Raw genomic sequence first — 15,671 nt, 5'->3', positions numbered from 1 at the left:
AAAACAAATCAATATTGTAAGGAGGATTGGTCTTGGATTTTAGACAAACTGGAGAAAATATTAAGAGCTTGGATTCATAGATGGTTATCTAGAGCTAGAAGGTTATTCCTTGAAAATTAATTTTGGAGGCTATCTTGGTCTACTAGATGTCATTGGCATAGATTCCAAAATGCATTTTAGAAAATCCATAAGCATGTTTCAAATTTATTTGGGGTGGTTAAAGTGATCAGGCAGTTTTTCCTTGGATAAAGTGGGAGTGAATTATTGTGCCAAAAGCTCTGGGAGGTTGGGATTTAAAAAATATTTTTATGTTTTCAAAATATCTCATGGTCAAATGTAGTTGGAGGATGATCTCTTGTCGAAATTTGTGGACTTTGGTGGTCTACCATAAGTACATATCTTTGTGTCTCCTGGAGGATTGGATTACGCGACCAGTGAAGGAGAGAGCAAACATCTCTATTATCTAGAGGGTAGTCTTAAACTCTTTTGGGCTGATCAAATTAGGGTTGGCATGTAAAATTGGTGATGGTTCCAAGGTGTGGATACAACGGGATCCTTGGCGTGGATGTGGGGAAGTTTTTAGTTTTCCTCATGACCTTATTGGCCATCTTAGGGATCAATGATTTTCCAAACTTGCACATATTGCAAACCCAGGGGCCACGTCCATCTGGGGGGAATGTTGGCTCTCAGCGGAAGCGTTAGAGTTTGGAGACCAATATGCAGAGCATAGGCTCAAATATTTTGAATATTTTAGGTTTGGACATGTTAGAATCACTAAAAGGGAGGATGTATTGGTATGGGTAGCGACTATGAAAGGAGTTTATTCACCTAAAGATGGCTCTCTTATTAGTTGAGTAAGGCCATGGGGAGGAAACCTGGTGGTGGAAGTTGTTATGGAAAGTAAAGTGTCCTCCAAAAGCTAAGTTGTTTATATGGTGTACTTTAAATAACAAGGCCACGACATGGGTCGTGATGCAGCACATATACATGATAAGCCCTAAATGGTGCATGTTACGCAAGTAGAACGGGGAATCCTTAAGTCATATTTTCATTGAATGTTCATTCTCTTGCAAAGTATGGCAGTTGGTTCATCAATATTTTGGTCAAATTTGGGCTTGGGTCATGACCTCTATTAAGGAGGTATGGTGGAAACGGAAAATAGATTAGAGCACCCGCATGTATAGAGCATTGCCTTTAATTCTTATGTGGGTCATTTGGCTCTCTAGGAACTGAACGATATTTAGGGATCAGGTCTCTTCCCACATTCAAGTGGTAGGGGAAGGTTTGGCCATCTTGAGTCATTTCCCACAAGTAAAAGATGCAACTACACCAAAAATCATTATACAGGAACAACCTGAACTCTCAAAACCTTAGGGTTTTTTTATGGGGCTTCACAAGATGAAAACAATTTATGTGGTGTAGGGGTTGTCATGTTCCTTGAGGAAAACCAGTATTTCCATATTTTTATGGGTTTTGGTAGCGGAACAATAACCAGGTTGAGTTAATGGTATGCAACTCTCTTCTTTTATTTGCGCTATAACAGGGATGATTATAGGTCTATGGGGACTCAAATTTAGTTGTAAATTGGGTCAATATAATACATTCTTGTAGGAATATACATCTAATTCCTATTATGGAAGAAATTTTTCATCTCATCACTCTTTTTAATTATTTTACATGCTCTCCTATTTATAGGGAAATAAATCAGACCACGGATTCCATATCCAAAGCAAGTATCAGGCTGGAGCATGGGCTTTCGTCAATTGATGAACATATGGGTGAAAAATTAATTTTAGCTTCACCATTAGCTGTATATAGACGATGATTCTCAAGCACATGATGTGGCTTGATCAGTTCTCCTTCCTCTTCGAGGGAGCCATTTTTTGTTTTTCCTCAGTTTGGTTGTGGACTGTTGGGAGATAGCTTCATTTCACTTCCTTTCGTTATTGATCTTCTATCTCTTGTTGGTGGCATTGGCATAGTCACATTTTTTCGCTATAATTATGCTTTGGTTTTATGTTGAATGGCGGTGTCATGCTTGATTTTTCTCTTCCTACTATTGACCTCTACAACCATATTTCTCGTCAATTCCAGGATCATATTTCAAAATACTATATCTGATGTGTCTCTTTGGCAAACTATTTCTTGTTGAAATATATTTTTGTTTTGAATTGAAAGTTTTATTTGTAGATACATATGTAAGGGAAATACTTATAAACCTCTGATTGACAGAATAACTGAAATACACTGGGGTGTATCTGCATAATGTAACTCTATCTACTTTTTCGGTAATAAAGTTACAATTTTTTTCCGCAAAAAAATAAAAATATATATATATATATATATATATATATACATATATATACATATATATAATGAAATTTTTCTAATTTAGTGATCTCAAGTTTGAAGTTAATGTAAATGAAAGTGCTGCAACAATCACAGTGCATGGTGTCACCCTAAAAGTGTCAACATATATATATATATATATATATATATATATATATATATATATATATATATATATATATATATATATATATATATAGATATATATATATATAATGAAATTTTTCTAATTTAGTGATCTCAAGTTCGAAGTTAATGTAAATGAAAGTGTTGCAACAATCACAGTTCATGGTGTCACCCTAAAAGTGTCAATAGTTTGTGAACAACAGAAACTTATTAGAAGCAAACTAATGTGTAAAATTAGTAATAAATAGTATACAAATTGAATCAATGAGGTTGGCCAGGAAATGAAGCTCAAGTGTGCATTTTAGTGAAGGCAAGTTTGGCCTGCTTCACAAAATTTCACACCCATCCTTCATTTTCAAGGATAAATTGAGTGATTTGACTTGGAGAATGTTTTTAACTCATGATTAACATTAAAGTTTTCTAATTTAGTGATTTGAAGGTCAAAGTTAATGAAATGAAAGTGTTGGAGCAATTGTCGTTCACGGTGTCCCCCCAAAAGTGTCAACATTTTGTGAATAAAAGAAACTTACTGGAAGCAAAGTAGTGTGTAAAATTACTAATTAAATAGTATACAATTTGAATCAATGAGATTGGCCAAGAACTGAAGTATGGGTGTGCATTTTAGTGAAGTAAGGCAATTTTGGCTTGCTTCACAAAAACGCACGCCCAACCTTCATTTCAAGGCCAAATTGAGTGATTCAGCTTGGAGAATATTTTTTACTCATAAATAACATTAATATAATTAAAGTAACTTAGTGATCTAAAGGTCAAAGTTAATGTCAATGAAAGTGTTGCAACAATCGCAGTTCACGGTGTCCCCCAAAAGTGTCAATAAGTTTTGAACATTAGAAACTTACTGGAAGAAAATTAGTGTGTAAAATTAGTAATTAAATAGTATACAATTTGAATCAATGAGATTGGCCAAGAAATGAAGGTTGGGCGTGCATTTTAGTGAAGCAGGGAAATTTTGACCTGCTTCAAGAAAATGTACGTCCAACCTTCATTTGAAGGCCAAATTGAATGATTCAACTTGGAGAATATTTTTTTACTAATAAGTAACATTAATACAATTAAATATTTTTTTATTTTTCACATATATATTTATGTTATTCAAGAATACTCCAAATTGCATGGATTTCATAAGGTAAAAGGCAGGGTTTGTTTGCCTCAAATAAATTCACTCTAGGATGTGTAATTAATTGGCAGTGATATAATGATCATTCCATCGTATGGGTATGTGAATTTTTACCTCATTCTTGTGGTATAACAACACCCTAATGGGCCTTAGTCTTGTGGTGTAACAATTCCCTAATGGGCCTCAGTGTTGTGGTGTAACAACACCATAACGGGACTCACTTCTTGCATATGACAGTGGCCTCTTTGGGCCTTCTTATCTATGATATGAGAAAAGATTATGACAAATATATGAAGGAGATATGGTGAGCCCTATGATAGAGATATCATGACAGACCTATGGTTGTTCCCCTGCATTGTTATTTCTAATGTTCTCTCTACATAATTGGTTATGACATGGGGTGAATGCAATGTGAAAATGTTGAAAATGTTTTAAAATACAATTATCTACAGCAAATACTTCGAGCCCTAAGAAAATTAACATTGTTAGCACTATATTGGTTAATGGTTAATGATGAATATGCTTGAGTAAATGTTTAAAAATGCAATAAATTATATGGTTGTCAAATCTGGTCCATAAAATTAAACATCTATGTGGGGAGAGAGGCAAAATTATAGGTCATATATGGATGGTAATGAACCTATTTTCCCTATTGAAAATATGGATAGGTTTGTAATTTTAGTTTTTTATTTCTATTTGGATTTTAAAGTGATTGTTGAGTTGACTGATCTTGTCAAATACTCAAAAATGCTTTGTCCCTCCAATCCTCTTATTGTTGTTTTTTTGTGGTGGTAGTCCTAATTCTGGAAATACTTGGAGTCTTAGATTTTGGAAATTCCTAGATACAATCATGTCATGGCTAGTTATCCTCCTCCTAGAGGATGTTGTAGTGACAAGATGCATGAGATAAGGAAGGAGATGAGACATCTAGAAAATCAATTATAAGGCTTGCGTAAGGCCATGGTCTACATTAATACCTAGAAGGAATCCCAAATGAAGAAGAATGAAGAGTTGGAAGGGTAAAGAATTCAAGGACCCTAGTTATTTAATGCAAGGTATGGTGGGAAACATTCCATTGATATGGTAGACAAAATTCCATTGATATATTACCCTAGTAGGATGTTATTTATCCTATCATGTTCCAACCATCTTCCAACCAAATTTACGATTAGAATGTACAACTTTTTTCATTGGCTAAATATGGCAAACAGGGGTATGTTGCCTTTACTCTATGTTGCAAGAAATGAAAATTGACATATAAATAAAACAATATCCAACTTACTTATTGAAAGCTGACTATAAATATCTCGTTCTCCATCCAAATAACAAAGTCGATCCACTTTTTGTTTTTTAACATGTCCTTTTCGAAGTGTGTTGGATGACAACCATATTTGTCCTCTTGTCAAAACATGGCACATGGACTAGTTAAACTAATTAATATGCAATCATTTACTTTTTTTCTAGGAAAAAAAAATATCATTTCACATATTAAATATACTTACAAAAGTACAAATCAATGCATATAGAACTTTATGGCCATTGTGTTGCATGGCACTTTGTTTTGCAAGCCTAGCCTTAGAGGCCTTGTCCTAAAACATATACTAATTGAATTTAACTATGCACAAATAAAATATAAAAATTATTTAATAAATTTGATATAATATTATGAGAAAATTCAAATACCTAGATACTCTCCTCACCAGACTTCCTCTGTTCATCCAACTTCTCATACATTTTTACAAGTTCTTTCCATACTTTTAAACTTACATCAACTGGCCTTCTTTTGAGCCTTTGCTCAGGTGGGAATTTTTGGTATTCTTTGTTTGATTGCACCTAAATGTCTTTCATTTCTGAGACATTTGTAGTTTAACCTTTTTTACAGAGTAACCTACACCAAATTCAGTCTCCCTGTCGTGAATTATTTCTCTTTGTAGGTGCAACAGTATCTTTGAGAATGACAAACTGAGAAGAAATGTGTCATCTCTATACCTCAAAAATTTAGATCCCTCTATTGTATTTGGTTCATTGGTGTGGATGGGTGGTTGATCGGTTTCACTACAGTTGAGTGTGCACAAGCTCTTCACATGTGCATTCCCGCTGGTCTAAGCATATTTATGTTAAAAGGAGTTTGTTGGGAGTGGAATGGTTGCATTGCGGGCCTCGTTAGAGTGACGATGAGAGTGGTGTGGGATCCTAGAGAGCGAGGTTGGGGGCGCACACAGGGAGTGCTAGGAATGGAGAATGAAGTTGTTGCAGTTCAAATTCAAGAGACAAGACTCTACCTGAGGAGAAGCTACTGCATTTGTGTTAGAAATTTGGTAGGCGGGGCACTCCCTCTATGTTTCTTTTGTTTTTTGTTCTATTCTTCTTGTCAGTGCAAGGCCACCCCTTCTAGCTTCCCCTTTTGGGAGGGAGTTGTTATGAATCAAGGCCTTGTATTGAAGCTCTGGGGTGGTATTATTGGGTGGCTATCATGTCCTGAAGGCTTAGTGAAGGTTTCACTTTAGGATAATTGGGAAAATTTGATTAAAAGTTGGGGCATTAGGCGCATTCATGGTTAGTCCACACATTGGGTAGTTGTGCTCCCCCTCTTGGGTAGGATTAGTGGGCACTGTGGTAATGGGTTGGGAACCTCTCTAGTTGGTAAAGTTTTGTGTGAGGCTAAATTGGTATACATGGTGAGACAACGATGGTGGGTCAGTCATGGAGTAGGCCCCTATGGGAAGCCTAGGGAGCGAGCCAACTAGACAAAGGCACGGAACATTGATGGAGAAAACATGGAAGACGAGGCGGTCCACGTCCAAGACCAATCACCGATCCATGTGGAGCAACATCTCGCACTAGCTTCAGTTGCAGAACAATTGAGGGATATATTTTCCAGTCTCGACATCATTCGCCAACAGAGGAAATATGACATGAAAAAGGCCATCGTTTATATTAATGATGTCTAATACACCAAGGGTAAAATTCTAGAGTGCCTTGCTTCTAACCGGCATGGCTAATGCCGCACCAGTGAGAGGCTGGATGAAATCAAGGTACGACTAGCTCTTATAAACTTCCATCCACATGAAGGGCACGACCCTCCAGTGGTCCTGGGTGCTACTCATGCACCAAATCTCCCCCCTTGAAATGTCATCTGCTTATTGTTTTTTGGTCCTGTTTGTTTTTTCTGTTATTTGACTTTTCTGCCTCTAGGGTTCTTGTAAGAAATGACAATATCATCTTAGTTTTTGCACTGCTCTCTTGCCTAACAAATTTGTTCAGAGTGAAGCCAGGAGAGCATAGGGCCTATGGAATGTACACTATAATTTTTTGAGGAATCAATGAAAATATTTTGATTGAAAAAAAAATGTTGAAAGGACAAATTATGCTTTATTCAAAATATAGTCTACCAATAGGAGTTTTCCCCTACACTTATTGTTTTCATTGTTGATAATTATATTTGATTGTTGTACTAAAAATTATTGACATTGTTGTGTATTACAGGATCTATAGGAGGTCATGGACATAGGACGTAGACTACGTAGAACTACTAAATCACAAAGAGGAAAGTGGGTCGAAGAAGCTATGACAACAAAATTTGCAGATATAATACAAGTAAGAAGACAAAGCAACCTCAACCAAAGGAGGAAGGTCTTTATGAATTCATAAGTACTACAACCTGGAGGAGAGAAAGTCATTTTTTTTCCATGAGGCCTTTCAGGGAAAATTTATTGGGAGAAATGCATGGGTGTGGTGATTAAATGTGATTCTATGATCAAGGGAAATGTTTGAAAATTAGGATGGACATGTGGGATAGGGATGTTGGATACTTTTCTTGTCGAAATTTTGGCTCGATGTATATACCAAGGGTCATAAAATTATTTTTTTCAACTCCAAATTAACATGATATTAGTGGATTTTTGTGTTGGATAGAATATTCATTGAAATGATATAATTGGTGTACTAAACATTATTGACTATGTTGTGTATTATAGGAGCCATATGAGGCCATGGCAACAGATCGTGTCATGTCAAATGAGGACACAATGGATGATGTGGGACATCAGGTACTCAAAATTTGACTTAACTTAGGAAGAATTGATATAATGGCATTTTTTGATACGTCCATATTTTTTCACAATATTATTAAAATTTATAGTGTATTATCCAATCTTGACAGAAATTAATGCATTTTGTTGATTATTTTAGATGGAGATTGGAGCAAATGCAGAGCCTAAATCTTCAACTAGCAAAAGAAAAAAAAATATCTCTGTGGACATGGAACTAAAGATGTAAATCACGTAGAGGACAATGGCTGGACGAGGATATGGCAATGGATCCTGCATACACAACAAATGATTGCACTGAACAAGAGGTTGGTAAGATATGGTACATATGATGAATACTTTGAGAAAATTGTTGTTTGTGGATGTTTTGTATTTCATCGAAAGAAACAATTCAAACGAGCAATTATACAAATACATTATATAGATGATGAGCTTTCGGTGGGTAGTATGCCTCCTACAACCGATTTGAATCCAATAGGAATTATGGTAAGGAGTTTTCCAATTTGATATAAATAATATGTATTATTCTTTCAAACATTGTTTTATATTATTTACATAATTATTTTTTTCGTAATGATTACTTACAGGGTAAAGTTATTAGTTTAAAGATTTTATGGAGCACCAGCTTCTAGACTATAGGGTGATGATCATTTATCTCATGGTACATCTAAAAAAATATGTGCACATATACTAACTCACAAGACAAGGAATTGATGAAAACAAGTAACAAACCAAGAATTGGTTTAAAGATGCATAATTTTCTTAAAGACAATGGGAAGGTGGACTACATACCCTACAAGAATGAATGTGATGGAGATGATAACTTTCTCTTGAGTTTGAGATAACCTTACAAAGATAAATTTAATTGTCGACTATATTATGCTTGGTGTAGAGATCAACAACTACCTATAGTGTATGAGTTGTTTCAATTTTGGGGTTACAACTACATGATACAACCCTCCAATATTCATGGAGGGAATCTAAGCCTCTTTATTGTCTAAAATGTCCATGTGGGATATAAACTTAGAAACAATCCATGACAAACCACGAGGAGATTAATGCCATATTATGCTATGTCATATTACAGTGGTGAATGGAGAAGGCTAACAAAATATAAGCATAACATGCCAGCATATGGTGTAAATTCGAATATATATACACATCATCTACAATTGGAAAGTGGGAGAGAAATGAATAGAGATCATATTACGTATATAGATGGACGTGCATACACACACAAAAAATATTGCAGGATTTATAAATAGTACTAAGGGAAGGGACCCTACCAAAAGACTAAATTGTCAATTTGTTGACGTTATAAACGATAAACATGGAGATATGAAAATAGAGGTTGATAGATTGATAATGGTTGAGGCTATTATGGACCTTACCATTGGGGATGAGTTATTGATTAATTAACCCTTTTTAAAACACACTTTTGCGTGAAAGAAAAGGGAAGAACAAGGTCTCCCTAAGGATGTTCTTAAGGGCAGAAAACCAAAGAATAATAAATGAGTGTGGACTGGCATTTTATAAACTATGTTGTAAAAAATGTGTTTTATTTTAAATTATTGTATAAAAAGGTAGTCTATAAAATAATGTTCCATTATTCAATTGATATGTGTGTGTGTGTTCATACATTTTATATTTTTATTTATTAAGAAATATTTGATTATATTTCTTTAAAATTGATACATTTATGATTTATCCAATTGTTGCCTAGCATTAAATAATTCTTCCATTTGTTGATAGCTAGAAGATATTTACAATACACCTACTAATACCCAAGATCAAACTGGGTTATTAAGATTTGGACGGGATGATACAAACCATCCTTTAAAACATACCAAGGTGAAAAGAGCAAGATTCAAGAGAACACTACCAGCTAAAAATTTTGAAGATTTGATGAGATTAACATACATTGATGACATGGAACCTAGCCTTAATGATGATGACGATAGTGAAAATGAAATGCATGAAGAAGGATTGAATGGAATGCTTACAGGTTTTTTTGGGGATGGAAACGATGATGATGATAATGATCATATGGTTAACAGTAACGATGATAGAAAGGGTAATTACCACCAACATAATCTTACTGATAACAACCTGAAAGACTCAATCAAGTAAGCAGCTAAGACACTCGTGTTCATAGCAGGTGCAATTATAACCTCAAAACTTGCATGCACATTAATATTATTAGAAATCAAATCACTATTCGATTGGTCAGATAAAGAATTCACTACCCTACTGAAGTGAGTTGAAATCTATTTCTTACTTTGCATTGTCAATTAGTGTACGTAATTTGTAAACATTCATCAAATTTGCTTATATTTCTTTAAGGGGATTTTAAAACGATATATTGTAAATAAACAATCATAGTATAGATTGACATACCAAACATGTTCATCATGAGTCAAACATTCAATTCATTTAATCTCGAGCAATCTTACAGGGCACTAAAAACTAAAATATTCCCTGAAGAAAATGTGTTGCCATCAACTTGCAGAGAAATGTGTCAGTTGCTGGATGAGTTATGGATTGAATATAAGCAAATTCATTCATGTAAAAATGATTTCATTTTATACAGAGATTAATATCAAGGCAAGGTAGAATGCCACATATGCAAAGAGAAGAGATATTGTATAGATGTACAAGGTCCTACAGTTCCAAAGAAGGTTTTACGTCACATGCCAATTATACATAGACGTCAACGAATGTTTCATTGCAGGTCACTTGCGTAATTGTTTGAATATCATTCAAAGAACAATAGTAAATATGGATTAACACAAATTCGAGCCGACTCCAAAGCAATGAAATACATAGAGGAAAAATAGTGAAGAAAATCAAAGATGAACCTCGTAGTATTAGGTTTAGTCTTGAAATTGATGGAGTGTGCCCATTCTCCTTCCTGAGCTCAAATTATAGTGTTTGGCCAATAAGAAAGGATCACCTTATGTTGACTCTCATTGTTCCAGGAAAACATTAAGTAAAAAAAAAAAAGATGTTTATATTGCGCCTTTTATTGATGAGATTCAACTGCTATGGAAAGGAAAAAGAATGTATGACATATCACATCCTCCATCAAATAAGTCCTTCATGTTGTATGGTGTGCTATGTTGGACTATTCATGATTTCCCAGGACTTGGTGTTTGTTCTGGAAAGATAAAATATTTACGTATTTGCACTCATAATTTATTTCAATCCCAACTTTCATACTTATGTTTATACTATTAGTTTGATGTTATTAACATTACTTATTGAATTGTAGGGCTTCAAACAAGGGGGATATTTGCATGTTGAAGATGTGCAGAACAATTTCAAGGTCGTTATTGTAAATATCTACATAAATTTATTAATGCAAACAACAAGATTTTTCTACCACCGAATCATAAGTTTGAAAATCGCCAAAACAATCAATTTGATGGACAAGTTTAAAATAGAGGCCCTCCCATGATTATGGGTTGAGGTGATTGGCTTAAGAACTATGAAGATGTGGAATCGAAAGCTTGGGAGGATTTTTTTGATTGGGGTGATTCAATTGAAGAACCGGAACAAGTTGTAGTTAATATGCCAGAAGGAATGAAAACGAAATCCATATTTTATGAGTTCCCTTACTGGTAGGGTCTATTAATAGCTCACCTATTAGATCCTATGCACATCTTCAAAAATGTCCTAGATTCTATATTTGGACATATATCAGGTAAGAGAAGGACATCATGTCTTCAAGGAGAGATATTGCTCTTTCGCATACCAAAATTGATAGAAGACTTTTGAGGCCAAACAAGGAAAATGAAACATATGCAAAAGCTCCATGGATTTTGAAAGAAAAGAGAGTTATACCCAGATCCTTCCCTCAACTTCCCTCTATGCAATTAACCTCCACCATGCCTATTACTTTGTCTTTGTCACTGCACAGACTACCTAATATCCCCTGCCATGACCACTGGGCCTTTGAGAAATACCCCTGAACAGAGACAAACCAGATCATGAGATAGGAGATCATATTGTTACCGTTCAATTTATAGAAGATATTGGTCTAAACTCTAATGCAGAATTGATGAGGGATACTCATTATGTCGATATCCCAATGCTCAACCATTATTTCTCTATTTGATGAAGCGTCCATCAACTTGTCTCGCTCCATCTTCCCTTGTGCAATTGACCTTCCCTTACTAGAGAGATTGAATGCTCATCACCCTCCCCATTATTTCGCATGTTTCCTTTGTTGTTTCACCGTCTGCTGCAACTAGTACAAGGAGTCGATGCCTGAGTTATCACACCGAGAAGTCTCCCATGTCCAAGTGTAGTATAAGCATGAGGGAAGAACCATGCTACATCATAATCCCAACTTCAGGGGAGCCACGAGGCGGGAGGATGGGCTAGGGGAAATGAATGGCCATGGGACAAGGGCAAGGAGATAAGGGATGAGGGGGACTGGGAGGTGGCGAACAGGGTGGCGAGGAAGAAGGGTAGCGGGAGAAATGGAGGGAGAGGAGGGAGGGAGGGAGGATTAGAGGGAGGGGAAGGGAGGAGAGGCAAAAGGGAAGGAGGTGGATCAAGGGGGAACAAGTGACGAGATAGGGGGTAGGGGAAATAAAAATCCAAATGGTCTCTACTAGTAAAATTCTTAATCCTACTAGGACCACACTCTGCTATCAATATAATGAGATTCATAACAATTATTATCATTCCCACTATACCATTCACTTGTTGCTTTCATCATTCATCAAACATGCCAAATTAGCTTGCATGTCAGCTTCCTTATTATTACCTCTTAGGATATGGAAAAGTTTAACTCAATCAAAGAGAGGGATCATGCCTTGGGATCTCTTAATGATCTGGTTTAGTTTGATGTTTTGGGTGGCTAAGTTGTATTTCATATGCTTTATCAGCATGGAATCCCCTAGAATTTGCATGTCCTTGATGCCCTTTTTTTGAGCCAGAGAAAGCCTGAGGTACAACCCATAAGCCTCAACTTGATTATTTGTCTTCATTCCCAGGCCCCAAGCATATCTATCTTCTATGATTCCTTCGGGATTAATGAGAATCCCTCCCCCTCCTGCCACCCCAAAATGAGCATCAAATATTATTGATGGAGAAAAACCACAATCTAATGGTGTTCAAGTAGAAATTAGTAAGTAAATTCATGATAATTGTGGTTGTTTTCCTTGCAATCATTAATTTACTTTGTAATTTATTTGTCAAATTAACAACATGACATTTGGATTTTGAAATAAACATGTTAACATGTAATAGGTGTAAACAAAAGTGCTATACTCGACAAGTGCATTCTATACCACATGGACTTTTCGAACAAATGGAATGATTTATATGATAAAAATATAGAAGAAGTGTTAGAAGCAAGGAGATGATTTAAGAGATTCAATCCAGGAATACTCCACTTCCCATTAATCTACTTGGGGAATGGGCCAAATATTGCACATTATAATGGGTTACTGAACAAAATCAAAATCAAATAAAAGATGCAAGTATATATTCAAACATAAAAGAAGATGAAATCAACGTGTGTAGAGTATGTGAAAGAAAGGTGCAGCTAGAATTTTACAAAATGCTATTTCCTTACAGTTTTGACACTATTAACTATTTTCATATTCGTCATTATATTTGTTTTCACTAAAATAAATGGTCTTTCACATGCAAGGAAATATCCTACAATGTGGGCATATGATCGACATTATCTTCTAGAAAGTGTAGATGTAAAGAGACAATCCTTTAATTATGGCATCATGGTTGATTTCAAGCAATCCAATTGATCAAGCTTAGAAGATAAGAATATTATTGAGGGAATCTATAATATGTTGGGAAAATCCAAGAAATTATTGAGTTAGATTACGCTCTTTTAAATGTTGTATTTTTAAGTGGAGATGGTATGAAGCATTTGGGAGGACACAAAGACAAGATACCCATAGTGGATTGTTTTCTACATATTCCTCAAGGTTTCTACCAAAGGATAAGGAAACTTATGTTCTACCAATTCATTGTGAGCAAGTATTTCTTTAACTCAAACAAGAATCGTTAGTGATCATTAATATATTAATTCATAATTTATTGCGACTATATGTGTGTGTATGTGTGTGTGTGTGTTTATTAAAAAGTAAAATTGTTATAACATAGGTCTAATATATGTATGGCATTCATGTGCAGGTATTTTTCAATGAAGATATTTTGGACCCGAAATGGATATTTGTCATACTTTATGATTCAAGATTAAGGCATGTATCTGACGATGCATTAATGGATACTGAGCAAAACAATGATGGCCAACAAAATGAGAGAGAGGAATTAGAGAACATCAAAGAAATTGACATCCATGATGATGTTGAACATGGTTATGTTTAGACACAAGAAGGAAAAAATCTAGAGTTAGATGATGTTATAGAAGACAACAATATGAATGTTATAGAAAATGATGATCCAAATACATCTTGTAACAATGTAGATGTTCTATGGTCAAATTTCAATGATGATGAAGATGATGCATGTCAAGATGAGGATGATCATAATATTAAATAATTGAAAGAACATATGAACATTGACAATGATACACTGGATGACATTGTTGTAGACAATAATGTTAATGAGCAAGACTTCTAAATTTTCAGAATTATTTGTAATCCATGTTTAAAAAATGATGATTTTTATGGCCCAAACTTTGAAATGCTTCAGTATTATTTGTGTCGATACAAATTACCTATTGCAATATCCTTAAAGTGTTCAATATTTGGTATGAATTGTTGGCAGAAAAAATTAGGATTACTTGGATAAGAGTTAGCATGGTTAGTGGTCATTTAATGGTTGATAATGGTTTAGAGGTGTTTCCAATTTATTAGTTAAACACATACTAAACTACGATGAAGAGCCTATTGAATAACAATACATTAAATATGCAATTGTTAAAAAATATAATTGCATATATCATATATGTAAAACAATGTAAATCCAAACCATTAAGCTAAATGTATGCAAAGTGTGTTCATTAATTTATATTATAAAACAAATTGAAATATTTCATGAAGCCTAAGCAAAATTCTTTTCTATCTGCCAAAAAAAAAATTGTATTAATGTTATTTATGAGTAAAAAGGTACTCTCCAAGTCGAATCATTCAATTTGGCCTTGTAATGAAGGTTGGTCATGCATTTCTATCAAGCATGCCAAAATTGCCTTGCTACACTAAAATGCATGCCCACACTTTGAGTTGATAATTTATTGAGACTTGAAGCCTTATTTTGTACTATTTTTTCAGTATTAGAAGGATATTTTGTTTGGTGAGATAATGATATGTGGATTATATTCTTGGTGATGTTGATATATACAGTCTTGTTATAGATCTATTTTGTTTTGGTGCTGCTAAATTTGTATCTCATGTAAGCTTTATGTAGTTTTCTCATTAATAGAAGTTGAATTTTCCTTTGAAAACAAATATTGGAGTCTCCTACTATAGTATCAAACTTAAATCTATGCTTAAGAAGAATGGAGAGACATTTCAAGGCAGCCCACATCTTTGCCTGATTAATTGAGACATTGCCAATCCCCCAGGCATAACACAATATTTTTTTACTCTTTTGGTTTAAAATTACACCTCCAACTCTAACAACCCCCAGATTGCCCTTTTAGGCACCCTATGGTAAATTTCACCATACTATGCACTAAGCATATTGTAAATTTGTTCTACTATGGAAAGAAGACATATTTTGTATTTCAAATAGAAATTTAGTACATTCCATAGCACTGATTTCTCGGTTCAGTAAGCTATCAGCTTATAAAAGTCCATTACATTGTCAAAAAATAAAAGAGTAACTAGATCTTAGTGAGACCATAACCACATAAAAACTCCATGAAGGAGACATAAAAGTAAGTCCAAAAGACTCACAATTTCTTCAAAAATGCACTTTAACGAAAAAATATATATATATATAAATGTAGAAATGTGTCTACATAGATACAACACCTAAAAATTGCTATTTTGAAACTCTAGGATGCTTTGGAG

Source organism: Pinus tabuliformis, chromosome Q (assembly GCF_031772625.1).
Source record: "Pinus tabuliformis cultivar Carrire ecotype Pingquan chromosome Q, CPIR1, whole genome shotgun sequence".
NCBI classification, from domain to species: Eukaryota; Viridiplantae; Streptophyta; class Pinopsida; order Pinales; family Pinaceae; genus Pinus; species Pinus tabuliformis.
Note: the sequence above shows the minus strand (reverse complement) of the source record.